The sequence below is a fragment of the Cetorhinus maximus genome, unplaced genomic scaffold (genome assembly GCF_964194155.1).
Source record: "Cetorhinus maximus unplaced genomic scaffold, sCetMax3.hap1.1 HAP1_SCAFFOLD_330, whole genome shotgun sequence".
Lineage (NCBI taxonomy): Eukaryota > Metazoa > Chordata > Chondrichthyes > Lamniformes > Cetorhinidae > Cetorhinus > Cetorhinus maximus.
This window is the reverse complement of record NW_027596279.1, coordinates 366681-386528: the sequence shown is the minus strand read 5'-3', so window position 1 is coordinate 386528 and position 19848 is coordinate 366681. Positions and strand designations below refer to the sequence as shown.

The window sequence follows — 19848 nt, the reverse complement described above, 5'->3', positions numbered from 1 at the left end:
ATCAGCAAAACAAATCACGGTTAACAAATTTGAACTTAGAATGGCGGGGTATTTACCCAGCATTCCCCAAGGTGGTGAACGTCCCCTATCTGCATGCGTAATGCCGCCGTGTTTAGCGCATGCGCAGCGACAGTAATGGCGATTGAAAGCTCCATGTTCGTCGGGTCCAAAAATAGTTCGTGAAATAGGAAACGGAGCGAGCGATGAATCTTGCATTTGGCTAGGAAAGCTTTGTAAGTATGTTGTGTAAGCTGCAGACTCCAGAATTAGAGGCTACCGTCGTCGGTTGTAAAAGCGGAGGAAAAGCTGTGGAGCTTCTGCCGCGGTCAGACCTGGATTAATGTCCGCCATCTTTATAAGGGGCAATGTGCAGCAGGGCGCATGCGCGGTCATCCTGGTCCAAGTGGCAGAAGGAGAAAATTTTGTGAATTTCTATCCTGGACTGACAGGGATGGATTTTGGAAACTCCCTTTCCGGAGAGTCAGAAGGGGAGGATTTACACACAGCAAACTCAAACCAAACATCACTTCAAAACCTGATATTGTCACTCGATTCGCCAGGACCTGGATATTATCAGTTGTTGAAGTCATTACCACGCTATATGCGAAAAACAAGTTCTTCCACACATCCCCCCCTCCCCTCGTTTATCTTGACGATAGAGAATCCAAAAAAATGCAGCACAGAGGGATCTGGGTGTTCTTGTGCATTAAACACAATAGGTTAGCATGCTGGTGCAGCAAGTAATTAAGAAGGCAAATGGAATTTTGGCCTGTATTGCTAGGGGGTTGGAGTTTAAACAGAGGGAAGTCTTGTTACAACTGTATAGGGTGTTGGTGAGGCCGCACCTGGACTACTGTGTACAATTTTGGTCCCTGTATTTAAAAAAGGATACACTGGCATTGCAGGCAGTTCAAAATAGGTTCACTAGGCTGAACCCTAGGATGAGGGGTTTGATGTATCAAGAGCGGCTAAACAGGTTTGACCTTTATTTATTAGAGTTTAGAAGAATGAGGGGTGATCTTATTGAAATGTACAAGATTCTGAGGGGGCTTGACAGGATAGATGCTGAGAAGATGCTTCCACTAGTGGGGGAATCTCGAACTAGGGGACATAGTTACAGAATAAGAGGGCACTCATTTGGAACTGAGATGCGAAGGAATTTCTTCTCTCAGAGGGTAGTAAATGTCTGGAATTCTCGACCCCAGAGAGTTGTAGAGGCTAGACTGCTGCAAGTATTTAAAGAGGATGTAGATAGTTTTTTGAAATGTCAGGGAATTGAGGGCTATGAGGAGCTGGCACGAGAGATGATTTGAGGCCTTGGGCAGATCAGCCTTGATCTTTTTGAATGGCAGGGCAGGCTTGAGGGCTGAATGGCCAACTCCTGCTCCTATTTCTTATGTTCTTATAATCTTAAATCTGTGTCCCTTACTCCTTTTACAGTCAGCTAATGGGAGCAGCATTTCTTTGTCTACTTTATCTAAACCAATCATAAACTGTACACCTCTATCAAATCTCCCCTAGATCTGCTTTGCTCCAAGGAGAACAACCCCAGTTTCTCCAAACTAACCTTATGTAAGACTGGAGACTGTTACTTGTGTGATGTTCCATTGCTGTGGGGCTGATGTGACTCCTTCACTGTGGATCTGAATCCATGTCCATGTGATGCTCTATTTCACCCTCTGCCCTCCCTGATCATCTCTCTGCCACTCTGTAACTTCCTCTGCCTCTAATACTGGGTGTATTTGAATGATGTTGAGTATTTTACTGTTGCTTTTGCCAACTGTATCTAAATGAGGTTTCCATTGCTGCCGATCCCCCCACCATGTGCTGCTGTCTCACCAGCTTTATCTTCCCATTGTATCTTTCATAGTCAGGAACTGTTTTTCCTGTCCTATAGTCCATTCCTCTTCCACTTCTGAGCTATATTGACCATTAAGTTCTGCACCATTTTTATTCCCTGTAACTCATTCTGCACACACTGAAACGTTAACTCTGTTTCTCTCTCCGCAAATACTGCCTGTTGAGTATTTCCAGCATTTTCTCTTTTTATTTCAGATTTCCAGCAGCTGCAGTATTTTGCTATTATGTTATTGCAGGCGTTGCTCACAGAACCGAGTCTAGAAACACAGACGGACCAATTAAGAGCTGGTTTGTATCAGGGTGGGTGTTGGTTACAGAAGTTGGTCCATGGCCTCCAGTGTAGGTCCTTTTTCATCGAGTCACAGAATCATTGAATGATGACAATACAGACGGAGGTTATTCAGCCCATCGTGCCCATGCTGGCTCTCTGCAAGAGCCAATCAGCTAGTCCCACTCCCCTGTCCTTTCACTAACAAGACCAGCAAATATTGACAATCTGCAGTCACATTGTGTGGAAAATAATATTTACATGGAGGAAATTTCTGTTCATCCAGTGCTGGATGTCAGACAAGTCAGGACAGTGTGTGACCTGGAGGGGAATTTGGAGGTGATGGTTTTCACATACACCTGCTACCCTGGTCCTGCTACCCTGATCCTTCTAGGTGGTGGTGGTGGTTGAGAGTTTCAGTGGTTTTGTCAATGTTCTAGTCGAGTTGTAGATATAAAATTCCCTCTCCTTTTCCGCCTGCCTCTCCCATCTCTGTCTCCTTCTCTCCCTCCTTCCTTAGATTCAATCAGATCAGGCGGCAGGTTCCCTTACCTAAAGGACATTAGTGAACCAGTTGTCAGTCTAGCAGTTTTCATGGTCACTTTTTCCTCGTGCCGGCCCCACAAATTCTCAGATTCATTCAACTCAGTTTCACAACCTGCCTTTGTGTTTTTGTGGGTTCTCCCTCACTCCCTTTTTTCTGTTTTAAATCAATTTCACAGGGTGTTAGAAGGGGAGGATTTTCAGTCGGGAAACTCAATCCAAACATCACATCAGGATATGATGGAGTCGTCCAGTTTATCATAACCTGAATATCATCGGATTTTGAACATGGAAGGAAAAAGCACCGTTCACAGTGGGGAGAAACCGTACACGTGTTCTGTGTGTGGACGAGGCTTCAGCCAATCATCTGGCCTGTCAGAACATAAATGCAGTTACAATGGGGAGAACCCATGGAAATGTGGGGATTGTGGGAAGGGATTCGGTTACTCATCCCAGCTGGAAAGTCATCGGCGCAGTCACACTGGAGAGAGACTGTTCACCTGCTCCGAGTGTGGGAAGGGATTCACATGGTCATTGCACCTGCTTAAACACTAGCAATGTCACAGTGGGGAGAGACCTCTTAAATGCCCAGACTGTGGGAAATGCTTTAAAAGCTCCAGGAGCCTGATGTCCCATCAATGTGTTCACACTGACGAGAGACCATTCAGGTGCTCTCACTGTGAGACTGGGTTCAGACGATCATATAACCTCACACTACACCAGCAAATTCACACTAGAGAGAGACCGTTCACCTGCTCCATGTGTGGGAAGGGATTCACTCACTTCTCCAACCTGCTGAGGCACTAGCACACTGACAATGGGGAGAGACCCTTCACCTGCTCTGAGTGTGGGAAGGGATTCACTCAGTCACCCAACCTGCAGAGACACCAGCGAGTTCACACTGGGGAGAAACCATTTAAATGTCTGGACTGTGGGAAGTGCTATAAAAGTTCTGGGGAACTGATGTCCCATCAACGTGTCCACACTGATGAAAGACCGTTCAGGTGCTCTCACTGTGAGACTGGGTTCATAGGATCATCTCAACTCATTGAACACCAGCCCACTCACACTGGGGAGAGGCTGTTCACCTGCTCTGACTGTGGGAAGGGATTTAATCGGTCATCCAACCTGCTGACACACCAGCGAGTTCACACCAGGGAGAGGCCATTCACATGCTCCAAGTGTGGGACAGGATTTACTCAGTTATCCACCCTGCTGAGACATCAACAAGTTCACACTGACGAGAGACCTTTTTAATGCCCAGAATGCGGGAAATGCTTTAAAATTTCCCAGAACCTGATATTCCATCAACGTGTTCACACTGACGAGAGACCATTCAGGTGCTCTCACTGTGGGACTGGGTTCAGACGTTCATATGACCTCACACTACACCAGCGAATTCACACTGGAGAGAGACTGTTCACCTGCTCTGAGTGTGGGAAGGGATTCACTCACTTCTCCAATCTGCTGAGGCACCAGCACACTCACACTGGGGAGAGGCCATTCACCGGCACTGTGTTTGAAAATGGATTTACTCATTCATCCAACTTGTTTAAACACGAACACATTCAAAGTAGAGAAGCCGTTCACCTGCTCCAAGTGTGGGAAGGGACTCAATGAGTCATCCCATCAGCTGAGACACCAGCGAGTTCACAAGTAACTACACTGATTGGATTTTGCTGTTAATCACATCCAGACTGAACCAGGTTCTTTGGTGTCTGTTTCTGCTCCTGGTAATAAAATCCAGCCCAGTTATAGAGGTTAATATTCTGGATAAAAGTCAAATAAATCAGCTTTGTGATAAACACGGTTTGTTGAATCTTTTTAATATCTCTAACACAAGTTAGTTCCTTTTGAAGGGCTCTCCCTCTCCCCGTCTCCTCCATCCTCACCTCCAACAACAAGTGTGAGGAGCTCATGGAGCTTCTTTGTCACTAAGATTGGGACAATCCGATCAGCTGCCTCTGCTGCTTTCTTCCCTTCCACTAGCCCACCGGGACAAACTGTCTCTAAAGTTCCTCCTTGTTTGAGCCCTGAACTCACATCTTCCTCCAGTTTCTCTCCCATCTTCCCTCATGCCCTTTCAGTGCTCATCTTGACCATGAGACCCACCTCCTGCTCCATTGACCCTATTCCCACTGCTGATCCCCCAACTTCCCCATGTTCACTGATATTGTTAATCGTTCTCTCTCTTCAGGTAGTGTCCCTCTCTCCTTCGAATCTGCCATTATCACCCCCTCCTCAAAAAACAAGCCTTTGATTCCACCGTCCTTGCAGCGACTGCCCCATCTGCAACCTCCCTTCTACTGAAACTCCTTGAACGTGTTGTCACCTCCCAGATCCATGTCCAACTTTCCAAGAACTCCATGTTTGAATTCCTCCAATCAGGTTTCTGTCCCTGCCACAGTACTGATTTACTTGTACTTCTTGCTATTTAGTATTGTGTATTCACTGCTCATGATGTGGCCAGATTATCAAATTCAGTTCCCTTAAAACAGTTTGTATATTGTATCCCCTTTCCCTAACTCTTTCTCCTACCTTAATCCTTTCCTGATACCATTTTACACATGCAATAGCTACCATCTTATCTTGTTCAGGTTGCCTGGAGAGACTTTACAGTCTAATAAAGTATTCTCATAACAGTTTTAAAGCAGAGGTCAAGCATCGACATGTTTTGCTTCCTTATCTTCCTCTCAAACAACATTTTATTGTCTCAAACGTAACCCACTAAATTGTGTCCGATCCTTTTTTTAGAATTACCCCAGATTAATTAAATCGGTCAAAAATTGGATTTCTGTCAAACTTCGTCAAGGTCTTGAGCTTAACTTTATATTTGGGGAACATACTGACAATGACAAAAAGCTTGCAGCATTTGAATTAGTGTCAATTGTTGTAAAATCTTTAAAAATAAAAAATTCCCTTTTGAGAAGTTTATTGGAAACCAAACTGCAATTTTTTTTAAACTTTGTAAGAACTGTAATTTACACTATCAAAATTAAAACTACCTCTTTCTCATGCGTATTGATTTATATCCAGATTAAAAGTCCCATATGTTTATCGACACACTCTTTATCTTGGATAGCACCCTAGTTATTCAAAAGTAACTTTGTAAATTACACTGCACTTTACATTTCAAGATTGTCCCAAATTCAAATAACAGTGCTGTTGGGATGCAGATTTCCTTTCATATTTAAATTACCTCTTCAAAAGAGACCCCTTTTTATCCATTGGAACCACCTAGGCCGTGTGTTTATGACTTTTAGTTTTGCTAGAATCCTTTTGAATTTCAGGTATTTTTTTTTTCCCTCAGAATTTTAGAATACCAACTCGTATGAGCTAATGTAACTCATATGTATCAATCCCAATCAGCTTGGAAGCTGGTGATAAGGCTTACCCTCTACTAGTCTGCAAGGGGGTGGTACAAAGGTTGGTTCATCTCAAACAAAGGCAAACCCTGTTTTATCTTTACAATACCTTCAAACTGCGATTTTTGCCAGAAATCTCAACTCAAACCTTATGCTCAGAACTTTGGAAAGTTTGAGTATTTTTTTCCTTTAATCTAATTCGGGGCTTTCGACTCTAAAGTGCTGAACTTCACACACACATGACATTTTAGGGAAGAAAACACATTAAAGCTCACATACAAGTGCTTCCTTGCACACAAACACACACATATATAAAGGTATGTATTTATATTCCTATAACATTGAACATAACGACTTAAAACTCTCATACTCTAAACGAAACTTCAAGTAGCAGCGGGGGGAATAAAGGAATCTTGGAGGCTTCAACCTATATGGACAATCAAACTGACTGAAGATTCCATTTCCTCTGCTCCTGCCTGTCACTGCTCATTACCTCCCCTAGGGGTACCCCCTTTTTCTCGCTCTCTCTCTTCAGCACAAACAGCTCATGTAACTTAGATCAATTCATTTTTTTAAGTTACAGAAAATACACTAGGGGACCTTTTGGGTTCCAATCATCCTTCCACATTTTCTTGATTAATTTTGACTGTTGTTCCGCGATGAACCTTGTGATGGAGTCCGCGGCTGCCCAGTCGAGTTCCATAGCAATTTCCTGTTTTCCTGATGGTATTCTATTCTTCTATTCCGTCTATCTCTGTGCAGTTAGTTTGCGCGGCCCTGACAACTTAGTTACTTGTGATCTTTTTTGTTTTCCCCAGGGGTCTGGCCCCTGCGCAGCTTCAACTATGGTTCTATTTCAAACCGTAGCCTGCCAGTGCGACTCTGCCTCCTCTCAGGGTAGTGGTCCGGCCTCCCTGTGTGGCTCCGGCACTGCTAGCCCACCAGCACGGCTCCGCCTCCTACCCCGGCACCTCCTGCCCTGAGTCCTCCTCCCGATTCTTTTGATACTCGACCAGACCATTCTCGGGTAGGCTTACTGCACTAACTATGGGTGGTAAATAAATTATACTCAACCACTTTGCACAGCCGTCCCGAGGATCCGATCCCAGTATCCAGTCGACGACGCCAGTTGTTGTGGTATCTTTGACAAACGAACCACAGGAGGATCAGGTACAGGTTACAATCATTTACTCAAGCAATTGCAAGGAGAGAACCACCTCAAATCAACTTGAGGTAACACTCTACCAAATTACAAGCATACAGCTTATTTATACATCACAGATCACGTACAAGAACATTGTTCAAATTCCAATCTTGTCCGCATATTGGTTTATATTAAACAGATATCTCTGGTCACCCAGGCAGAGCCTTCTCCCCCTATCTAAGCTGGGACCGTCTGTCCTCTCCTTATCTGTTGACGAGCACACTTACTCTATGTTGTTTTCATCCTCGGTCTCCAGTCCAGTTACTAAGGTCTTTCTGGTGATTGCAGGCCCCAAGGGTGTGCAAAGTTCATCTGGTAACCTTTAACTATTAGTGCACTCGATGACGCTGTCTGCCATCTAAGTAATTCCCTTTCAATAAATTCTTACTGTATTCCCCCTAACATTCCCAGTCTCCACACGCTGCCTCCATCTTCTGACGCACTGCCCCCGTCTCCCGACACTCTGCCCCATCTCCCGACACTCTGCCCCCATCTCCCGACACTCTGCCCCCATCTCCCGACACTCTGCCCCCATCTCCCGACACTCTGCCCCATCTCCCGACACTCTGCCTCCATCTCCCGACACTCTGCCCCCATCTCCCGACACTCTGCCCCCATCTCCCGACACTCTGCCCCCATCTCCCGACACACTGCCTCCATCTCCCGACACTCTGCCCCCATCTCCCGAAACTCTGCCCCCATCTCCCGACACTCTGCCCCCATCTCCCAACACTCTTCTCCCATCTCCTGACACGCTGCCCCATCTCCCGACACGCTGCCCCCATCTCCCGACACTCTGCCCCATCTGCCGACTCACTGCCCACAATTCCTGACACGCTGCCCCCATCTCCTCTGTATGCCTCCAATGACTCCACATCCATAAGTATGGGGCCCAGAACTTTGTTTTAAATAATTCATGGGATGTGGGCTTTGCTGCTTGGGCCAGTATTTATTGCCCATCCCTAGTTGCCCTTGGAAAGGTGATGGTGAGCTGCCTTCTTGAGCTGCTGAAGTCCGTGTGGTGTAAGTACACCCATAATGCTGTTAGGGAGGGACTTCCAGGGTTTTGACCCAGTGATAGTGAAGGAACACCAATATATTTCCAAGTCAGGATGCTGAGTGACTTGGAGGGGAACTTTCAGTTGGTGGTGTTCCCATCTATCTGTTACCATTGTCCTTCTAGATGGTAGTGATCGTGGGTTTGGAAGGTGCTGTCTAAGGAGCCTTGGTGAATTCCTGCAGTGCATCTTGTAGATGGTACACACTGCTGCTACTGTGCGTCTATGGTGGAGGGAGTGAATGCTTGTGGATGTGGTGCCAATCAAGCAGACTGCTTTGTTCGGGATGGTGTCGAGCTTCTTGAGTGTTGTGCGAGCTGCACTCATCCAGGCAAGTGGAAAGTATTCCATCACACTTTTGACTTGTGCCTTGTAGATGGTGGGCAGGCTTTGGGGAGTCAGGAGGTGAGTTACTCATTGCAGGATTCCTAGCCTCTGACACTCTCTTGTAGCCACACTATTTATATGGCTAATCCAGTTCAGTTTCTGGTCAACGGTAACCCCCAGAATGTTGTCCTGGTGGTCTAGTGGAAGGGAGGGAAGCAGCAGAGGCTGCTGATCAGACTCTCAGTCTTAATGATAAAGAAGCTCCATGAGTTCCTCACATTTATGGTTGGAGGTGAAGATGGAGGAGACAGGGGAGAGGGACAGCACTTCAAAGGGAACTAACTTATGTTGGGGATATTAAAAAGAATTGACACAGTGTTTTTAACAGAAGTGATTAATGACATTATTCATAGAAGCTAGAAGCAGGAGTAGGCCATTCGGCCCTTTGAGCTTGCTGTGCCATTCAATATGATCTTGGCTGATCCTCTATCTCAATGCCATATTCCTGCTTTCTTTCCATACCCCTTGATGCCCCTAATATCCAAAAAAAAATCATTCTTGAATATACTCAGTGACCCAGCCTCCACAGCCTTCTGTGGTAGAGAATTCCACAGGCTGACCATCCTCTGAGTGAAGAAATCTTTCCTCATCTCGGTCCTAAATGGTCTGCTCCATATCCTGAGACTGTGGCCCCTGGTTCTAGACTCCCCAGCAGGGGAAACATACTCCCTTTATCTAATCTGTCTAGCCCCGTTAGAATTTTATATGTTTCAATCAGATCCCCTCTCATTCTTCTAAACTCTAGTGAATACAGGTCCAGTTGAACCAATCTCTCCTCTTCCACAGTTTTGCCATTCCTGGTATTAGCCTAGTGAACCTTTGCTGCACTCCCCCTATGGCAAGTATATCCCTTCTAAGGTAGGGAGATCAACACTGCAAGCAATACTCCAAAATAGTAACCTCCATAACTGGTCTGCAGTTTACTAACATCAACAGAAACAGACCCCAGTGAACATGGTTCAGTCCTGGATGTGATGAACAGCAAAATCCAATCACTGTAGTTACTTGTGAACTCGCTGGTGTGTCAGCAGGTGGGATGACTGAGTGAATCTCTTCCCACACTCAGAGCAGATGAATGGCCTCTCCCCAGTGTGAACTCGCTGGTGTGTCAGCAGGTAGGATAACTGAGTCAATTCCTTCCCACACTCAGAGCAGGTGAACGGCTTCTCCCCAGTGTGAATTCACTGGTGTGCGGTGAGTTGTGATGACCACCTGAAGCCGTTCCCGCATTGAGAATATCTGAATGGTCTCTCCTCAATGTGAACATGGTGATGGGGCATCAGTTTCCAGGAGCTTTTATTGCACTTCCCACAATCTGGGCATTTAAATGCTCTCTTCGCAGTGTGAATTAGCTGGTGTTTCAGCAGGGTGGATGAATCAGTAAATCTCAACCCACATTTGGAGCAGGTAAATGATCCCTCCCCAGTGTGAACTCGCTGGTGTGTCAGCAGGTGGGATAACTGAGCGAATCCCTTCCCACACTCAGAGCAGGTGAATGGCCTCTCCCCAGTGTGAACTGGCTAGTGCTTCAGGAGGTTCGATGAATCAGTAAATCCTTTCCCACAAGTGGAGCAGGTGAACGGTCTCTCCCCAGCGTGACTGTGGCGATGAGTTTGCAGTTCAGATGGGTAATTGGATCCCTTCCCACACTCGGAGCAGGTGAACGGCCTCTCCCCAGTGTGGCTGCACCGATGAGTTTCCAGCTGAACTTGGTAATTAAATCCCTTCCCACAATCCCCACATTTCCAAGGTTTCTTCCCGTTGTGACTGCATTTATGTTCTGACAGGCCAGATGATCGGCTGAAGCCTCGTCCATACACAGAACACGTGAACGGTTTCTCCCCACTGTGAACGGTGCTTTTTCCTTCCATGTTCAAAATCTGATGATATTCAGGTTGTGATAGATTGGGTGACTCCCTACCACCCTCACGTGATATTTGGTTTCAGTTTCCCGACTGGAAATCCTCCCCTTTTAGTACCCTGTGAAATTGATTTAAACAGGAAAAAGGGAACGAGAGGGAACCCACAAAAACACAAAGGCAGGATGTAAAATTGAGCTGAATGAATCTTGTAATATGTAGGGCTGGCATCAGGAAAAAGTGATCATGAAAGGTTCCAAGTTATCCTAAAATCCCAAATGATTGATTAATGTCCTTCAGGGAATGGAACCTGCGACACAGTCCGGACCTTATGAGACTCTGGCATCTACAAGAGGGAGAGAAAGAAAGAGGCAGAGAGAGATAGAGAGATATATGAGAGAGTCAGGGGCAAAGGAGAAGCATTTTATATATCGACAGCTCAACAAGAAATTTGACAGATTCTCCTAAACCCTCATCCTCCAGCACCCAGAAGGACTATGGTAACAGGTGTTTGTGAACACCATCACCTCCAAGTTCCCCTGCAAGTCACACACCATCCGGACTTGTCTGACATCCAGTACTGGATGAACAGAAATTTCCTCCATTTAAATATTGGGAAGATTGAAGTCATTGTCTTCAGTCCCCGCTACAAACTTCACTCCCTAGTCACCGACTCCATTCCTCTCCCTGACAACTGTCTGAGACTGTACCAGACATGTTGAAATATTTCACCACAAGATGAGCTTCCAACCACATATCCACATCACCACCATGACCGCCAATTTCCACCCCAGTCTCAGCTCATCTGCTGCTGAAACTCTCATCCATTCCTTTGTTACCTCTAGACTTAACTATCCTAACGCACCCCCAGCCAGCCTCCTACATTCAACCTTCCTGTAATCTTGAGGTCATCCAAAACTCTGCTGCCCGTGTGCTTACTCGCACCAAGTCTTGTTCACCCATCACTCCTGTGCTCACTGACCTACAAAGGCTCTGGGTCAAGGAGCACCAAAATTTTGATTTTCTGATCCTTTCAAATCTCTCCATGGTCTCGTCCCTCCTTATCCCTGTAATCTCTTCCAGCCTCACAACCCTCCGAGATATCTTCACTTCGTCTAATTCCAGATTCCTGACAATTCCCAATTTTAATTGCACCACCTTTGATCACAATTGTTGCCTATTGCCCCCTATAAAGATGGCGTCCGCACATGAGCACTGCTGCACATTGCCCTCTATAAAGATGGCGTCGGCACATGCGCATTTCGTCCTCAACATGGCGACCGTCAAACCGGGCATTATATAGGGAAAAACGCCACAGTCGGCAGATCGGTACCAACGCGGGACCGGAAACTTTTTATTTGCGGTTTTAGGCCTGCGGTGAATGTTTATGAAGCTTCCCCGCCCACTCGACTCTTGTGCTCTCCTCCCTGATCCAACGCGAACACGCCTCTCTTCCCAGTGATGGAACCGCGCATGCTCCAATCAGAGTCCCGAATGCGCATGCTCCGGTTACTGCCTGACACTGCGCATGCGCGATGGTCTCCCGTAGTGAGGATAGAACCTATTCTGCCTCTCAGTGTATGCTGGGTAATCGCAGCGCCATTGAGTCATGATGTTGTAGAATACAAAGACATTTTCTGTGCTCCGATTATGATTGGCGCCAATCATATAATATTATTAATTCAATTGATACAGCCAGAAAGTGCACTGGAGGCAAACCTGTTACCTGGTCTGTGTCCTTATGTGAGGAGAGAGAGAGGGAGACGGGACAAGGTGAAGACGAAGGATTTCACACATCAGCAAAACAACCAGAATTCTGACAGAACCTCTCAACTCTAAGGTTTTCATCACATTGAAGGAGAAAGGTAGCAGATGCATAGGAACGCACTCATCCTCAAGCTTCCCATCTCAGTAACACAGCATCCTGCCTTGGGCACATTCTCACTGCTCCTTCATCGTTGAGTGAAAATGGTGGAACTCAGATTTTACCTCATGGCCTTGTGGGAGCATCTTCAATGGACAGTTGTTCAAGAAAAAGGTGACCCACCATTACCTCCGCAAAGGGTAACTGGGAATGGGCAATTGATATAATAGACTTGTTACCAACACTCACACACCAAGGATTAAAAGCCTGTACAGAAATATCTGTTTCTAAAGCAATATTCCTTTTATTTCGGATGGATATAGTTGTTTCTTTAGCAATCTAATTTCCCAAGAATCTAACAGAACATGTTGGAAATACTCAGCTGGTCAGGCAGCATCTGTGGAGAGAGATTGAGGTAATGTTTCAGGCCTTTTGCCTTTGGCAGGGTTAACAACTGCCTTAAAATGATAGACAGAGGGCTATCACACATACATTAAATCTTTTTTCATTTATGAATATTCATTCGCAGAATACTTAACACAGTCATTTTCAGCCTGGAAACTTAAATCTGCCGTTTCACTTTCAGTCAGGAACAGATCACAGTTTTACACCAATCTCTGATTTGACAGCACGTTTCCAGCATTCACCATTGTTCTTCCTGATTTTAAACGCAGTTGTAAAGAAGCCTTCTGTTCTGTGTCTCAGAACTCTGAAGCGTGGAAGAGGGTGGCTAGGATACATTTCATATACGCCTCTGGGTTACCCCACATGGGGACTTTGCTGTCAGCAAAGAGAGAGACAGGAATGACCAAAGTTCTGTTGGTCCCTCTCAGTGTGACCCTGATCCAAACAGGTGAAGATCAGAATGTGAGTAGAAGGAATGAGGAATGGGCCACTCCTGCTACCCAAAGGACAATGATAGTTCATACAATCCTTACTTTTGCTTTGTAAACTTCTGATAAAATGCTGAGGGAATTAAGTCTCACTACTTATTAAATAATTTTAATGAGTTTTTTGGCAAGTTTAACAGAGAGGGTGGTTGAGGACATTGCAGTTTATGTTGTGTATATGGACAATGGATCAAGTACCACTTATTAAGCTTGTTAGCAAACTTGAAGCCTATGGGATCAAAACATCAGCAGTAGTATGGATAAAAAATTATCTAAGTGTTTTATCTCACCCCAACACCTTTTTGTCTTTATGCCGCGCTTATGCTAGACAAGTAGGACAGGGTGCCTGTTGGATATGTGCCCAGACTCCCCAACATGGAGGTGAGTCAAGCACCTATCAGGCAAAACCAATGACTGAGGAAGAAGTGAAGGATCTCATGAATTTCCACACCCAGTCAGATGATGCAGAACCCAATGTGTTTAGGGGATGGTTCTGTCGCTCTCCACCTGCTAATGGGTGGAACTATACAGATCATGGGATAAAAATCAAGCCTCCTCAGGAGCCGATAAACGCCACCTGTTGGTGTTCGAACCTTGCAACCAGTACCTTTCACCCGGAAACAGTAGTTACAAAAACACCATATCTACTAGCCCTGGCAGTTATGACCCTCAAAATCCTCTAAATGGTACGTTCTGGGTTTGTGGGGAAAAAGCATACCCCTGGCTGGCTGGGATGCCGCAGTTATCTTCCTTCTTTAATCAAGATAACGGACGTTTGGGCAAGGGCGCTACTGCTCTCACCTGGAGTGGTTGCTGCTACCTAGCATATTTGAATCCCTATCTTCGCTATATAAGTAAATTAGATATTCACCCACATTGGCATCTACATCGCCGTGACATCTCGGAATCTGAACGATTCTGGATGATTGCTATCCCCTCTTATGGAGCTGCTCGTAATTCCCGAGAGATTATCAACCTGGCAGCTGCACTTGAAAAATTTGCTAATTCAACGGCTAATGCTTTGATTGAGACACAGAAACAGATTTCAGCTACCACTACTGAAATGATAGCCCTACGCCTGACCGCCTTACAAAATAGAATGGCCCTTGATTTCCTCCTAGCTGAAAAAGGTGGCACTTGTGCCATGATAGGTTCAGAGTGCTGCACTTATGTGCCTGATGTTTCTGAGAACATTATTAACCTGGGACAGCATGTTATGGATAAAGTGTAAGAAATAAAGAAAGTTAGGGAAAGACTGAGTAATTTTTATAACAAGTATTCCTGGTGGGCTACAATAATGGGGTGGTTCTCCGGTTGGGGAAGTGGGCTGCTGAATGTTTTAATTGGGTTGGTCATAGCATGTGTTATAGGGTGCTGTGCATGTGTTTCTCTGTGAATGTGCTGTTCCCAGGTTATTAACAGTGTCTCTACTGGATTAGGAGGTGCCCCAATTGTCCCCCAAATGATGCGCACTGGCCCCAGTGAAGCCCACTCGTGGGGAGAAAAGGTTTACTCTGCCAGAGATCGGCCTTTTCCTTACGGTTATGAACCCCCTTATGAGAATGAAGATACTATTCCTCATTGGTGTTAATCTAGAAGATCAACAAGGAGGGATTGTGGGAGAATAAAATACATCTACAGGATAACAAAGTGGTTAAACCATAGTGGAATACTACAACGAAGTGTCTTTGCACCAGTATGTCAAGTAATAGACAAACCTGCGCTGTCAGCTATTGTGGAGGAAGGAAAACAAGTATACTGAACAAACTACCAAGCGCCCTTGAAACCAAGCTAGTATGTCTGTTGTCAGCACATGAGACAGGGCTATCTGTTGTCTGTCCAGATGACTAATCGCCAGATGGGCTACTCAAGGTTTTTGTGTAACTACTCAAGGTATTTGCGTAATTATAAACTAAGATAGAACAATTGTATGCATCCCAAAGATAAAATTTCAATGTTATTAATTACTAAAGGTCAAGCAGCTTTGTAAATTGCATGACCTCTGTCACAGATGCTTTTGCTATAACTATGTGTGTACTCTGATGCTTCCTCAGAGTGCCGGCTAGCTCCATTGTATGCTGCTGGGCTCTCCGTGATATCATGATTCAATAAAGACTTCCAAGACAAACCTCCTGGGTCTGAGTGTTCACTCCGTTTTCCACGACAAACATTATCTTTCTAGTTAAGAGTTTAGAACAAGGAGAGTGGGGCCTGAATGTATTTGATTCTGTAAAAGACTCAGCATTAAATGTTTTGCTTGTAGAATAATGATTAAATGACAAGAGAGGAATGTGCAATAAGAAAATGAAATAGGAAGTTCAACTGAATCCATTAAGCCAACGATGAAACATTGTATTTGTGAAGAATTCAGTTTAATTCATTGAGTTATTCTAAAGTTAGAGAATCTATGTAGTTTTGCCTATCTGGACGAGTTGTTAACTTTTGGTATCACGATGTAGTGTGACAACAACTTGAAGACCACATTAGTTGTTGATCACATATTGAGGTAGGAGGGAGGTATATGAACTGCGCTGAGAGTTTGGATTTGAAGGGTCTGATCAACCTGAACACTGAGCTGGGGACTAGATCACATTAGAGTCCGCAGCCACCATCGCCCAGTGTGTGCTTTTTAAACAATATACACACTGAGTAAATCTGTGAACCACTGACCTTAACATTTCAAGAACCTTCCTTAATGAGGAGTCCATCGAATCATCAACAAATCAATGTATCATTGAACAGATGAAATAGGAGCAGGAGTAGCCCATTCAGCCCTTTGAGCCCAGTCTCCCATTTCGTGAGATCATGGCAGATCTTCTACTTCAGCAATATTTCCCAGCACTATCCCCAATTTAGTTAACCCTCGATAATATTCTCACATCTTTTGAGATTTGTAGATATCTTTCATTTCTCTACTTTCTCTCAATGTCACTCTTTTGTCAGTATCACATTTCTTAGTGACCTGTTTCCTGCTGTTTCCCACTCAACTAAACAAATCATTAATTTCCTTTCTTTCAGTAAGCTCGGTCTCTCTCTCTCTCTGCGTCATTTCATTCTGTTCCTTATTGACGTCCAGTATTGCAATATCTCCCACATCTAACAAAGGGCTCTCTGTGACTAATTCTACTTCTGTACACTGTATACACTCTGACCAACCACCATTTTGTGCTCATTTACAGACCCTACCTGACAAGTCACATTGCTGTTCATTTACAGACCCTCCCTGAAAAGTCACATTGCTGTTCATTTACACACCCTCCCTGACAAGTCACATTGCTGTTAATTTACAGACCCTCCCTGACAAGTCACATTGCTGTTCATTTACAGACCCTCCCTGAAAAGTCACATTGCTGTTCATTTACAGACTCTCCCTGACAAGTCACATTGCTGTTAATTTACAGACCCTCCCTAACAAGTCACATTGCTGTTCATTTACAGACCCTCCCTGAAAAGTCACATTGCTGTTCATTTACAGACTCTCCCCAACAAGTCACATTGCTGTTCATTTACAGACCCTCCCTGACAAGTCACTTTGCTGTTCATTTACAGACCCTCCCTGAAAAGTCACATTGCTGTTCATTTACACACCCTCCCTGACAAGTCACATTGCTGTTCATTTACAGACTCTCCCTGACAAGTCACATTGCTGTTCATTTACAGACCCTCCCTGACAAGTCACAATGCTGTTCATTTACAGACCCTCCCTGACAAGTCACATTGCTGTTCATTTACAGACTCTCCCTGACAATTCACATTGCTGTTCATTTACAGACCCTCCCTGACAAGTCACATTGCTGCTCATTTACAGACCCTCCCTGACGAGTCACATTGCTGTTCATTTACAGACCCTCCCTGACAAGTCACATTGCTGCTCATTTACAGACTCTCCCTGACAAGTCACATTGCTGTTCATTTACAGATCCTCCCTGACAAGTCACATTGCTGTTCATTTACAGATCCTCCCTGACAAGTCACATTGCTGCTCATTTACAGACTCTCCCTGACAAGTCACATTGCTGTTCAGTTACAGACCCTCCCTGACAAGTCACATTGCTGTTCATTTACAGACCCTCCCTGACAAGTCACATTGCTGTTCAGTTACAGACTCTCCCTGACAAGTCACATTGCTGCTCATTTACAGACCCTCCCTGACAAGTCACATTGCTGCTCATTTACAGACCCTCCCTGACAAGTCACATTGCTGTTCATTTACAGACCCTCCCTGACAAGTCACATTGCTGCTCATTTACAGACTCTCCCTGACAAGTCACATTGCTGTTCATTTACAGATCCTCCCTGACAAGTCACATTGCTGTTCATTTACAGATCCTCCCTGACAAGTCACATTGCTGCTCATTTACAGACTCTCCCTGACAAGTCACATTGCTGTTCAGTTACAGACCCTCCCTGACAAGTCACATTGCTGTTCATTTACAGACTCTCCCTGACAAGTCACATTGCTGTTCATTTACAGACCCTCCCTGACAAGTCACATTGCTGCTCATTTACAGACTCTCCCTGACAAGTCACATTGCTGTTCATTTACAGATCCTCCCTGACAAGTCACATTGCTGCTCATTTACAGACTCTCCCTGACAAGTCACATTGCTGTTCAGTTACAGACCCTCCCTGACAAGTCACATTGCTGTTCAGTTACAGACCCTCCCTGACAAGTCACATTGCTGTTCATTTACAGACCCTCCCTGACAAGTCACATTGCTGTTCATTTACACACCCTCCCTGACAAGTCACATTGCTGTTCATTTACAGACCCTCCCTGACAAGTCACATTGCTGCTCATTTACAGACCCTCCCTGACAAGTCACATTGCTATTCATTTACAGACCCTCCTTGAACCGTCACAATTTCTCCTCCATTTACAGATGCTCCCTGACCAGTCCACATTTCCTCTCAATTTACAGATGCTCCCTGACCAGTTCCAATTTCTTCTCAATTTACAGGCACTCCATAATCAAATCAACAATTCCCCTTGATATTTGTGAACGGGAACAGTTTGAAGGGATTAGAGGGTCAGAACAGTAAAGAGATGGGTGATTCCAGCTAACAATTTGTCTTAGTAAATCAGTAGGCTTGACAGTCCGGTGTCAACAATTTAAATATTTTTTAAGAAATACAAGCTAATCAGATTCTCTGCCCTCTACCGTATCTTATACTAGTCCATCAAGCAGAGTAAACATGCAAGTCCCGTGTGTCCATAGTCACTTACACGAGGTCAGCCCGCTGGATGGAACCTTGGTCACCCCGAGCTTGATCTCTGGTGTCTCCAGTCCCGACTGCCCCCTTACATCAGTATCCCCTCACTTTTATACCCTGTAGTGATCCAGCTCTGACCCCTGACTCTTCTTTGTCTTCTCTGCTGGGTTTTGGCAGGAAGTGAGGATAAGACAGCTGGAATTTCTCTAATCTGTGATTAACAAGGACACATTCCCTGGTTCCCAGCAGTTACTTTTCTTCAGGAATTTTCTCATTCTCCCTAAACTCCCCTGCTCACTGTTAATTCTGTTATTTCTGATAGTTTCATTATTATAAGTATTTAACATTGCAATTATAACCTGATCTATTCTATTCCTCACTCTGGTTTCAGTTTATATTGTGGTTAATAACAGACAAACTCTGCCCTTTTCCCTGATCTGATTCGAGTTTACAATGAGGTGATTCTGTACAATGGAATGTCTTATCAGTGTTGCCATGGTGACCTGTCTGCAGTGAAGAGCCTGTTTGAGCTTCTAACTCAGACTAAACTTCTCTATCCCATAATACACATGATATCAGACTGTTGCGGTATCTTTGACAAACGAACCACAGGAGGCTCAGATACAGGTTACGATCACTTTTTCCAGCAATTGCAAAAAGAGGGTCAGCTCAAAGCAGCTTGAGGTAGCACTCTACCAAATTACAAGCATACAGCTTATTTATACATCACTGACAAGAACATTGTTCAGCCTTCACCCAGGCAGAGCCTTCTCCCCCTATCTAAACTGGCACCATCTGTCCTTTCCTAATCTGTTGCTGAGCACACGTAATCCATCTTGTTTTCATCCTCTGTCTCCAGTCCAGTTCCTAGGGTCTTTCTGGTGATTGCAGGCCCTAAGGGTGTGCAAAGTTCATCTGGTAACCCTTAACTATTAGTGCACTCGATGGCACTGTCTGCCATCTAAGTAATTCCTTTTCAATAAATTCTTACTGTATTCCCCTAACAAGGCAACTTACCTCAATGCCTTTTAGCCATGTTGCAAGGGGTTCAGATACACAAATCTTTAAATTTGAAGGACAGGTTTAAAATGCTGTTTGAACCTGTTACCCCACTTTTCTTAAAAAATTAATTTGTAAATCATTGGTTAAGCTGTATTTAGAATATTGAATCAAATCCTGGGCATCTTATAACAGGAACGATGTCAAGGCCAAGGGGATGGTGCAGGAGAAATTCAGAGGTGATACCACGGATGAGAGGCTACAGCGCAAAATGAGGCCATTCGGCTCATCGTGCCTTTGCCAGCTCTTTGGATGAGCTACCTGAATAGTCCACTCC

General features: G+C 44.8%; 2 pseudogenes; one reads left to right on the top strand and one right to left on the bottom strand.

Annotated features, from left to right (window-relative positions):
- LOC144673311 (uncharacterized) overlaps positions 1 to 19848 on the bottom strand; it is a 32531-nt pseudogene that overhangs the window by 9841 nt on the left and 2842 nt on the right.
- On the top strand, positions 240 to 4291 carry LOC144673302 (uncharacterized; annotated as a pseudogene).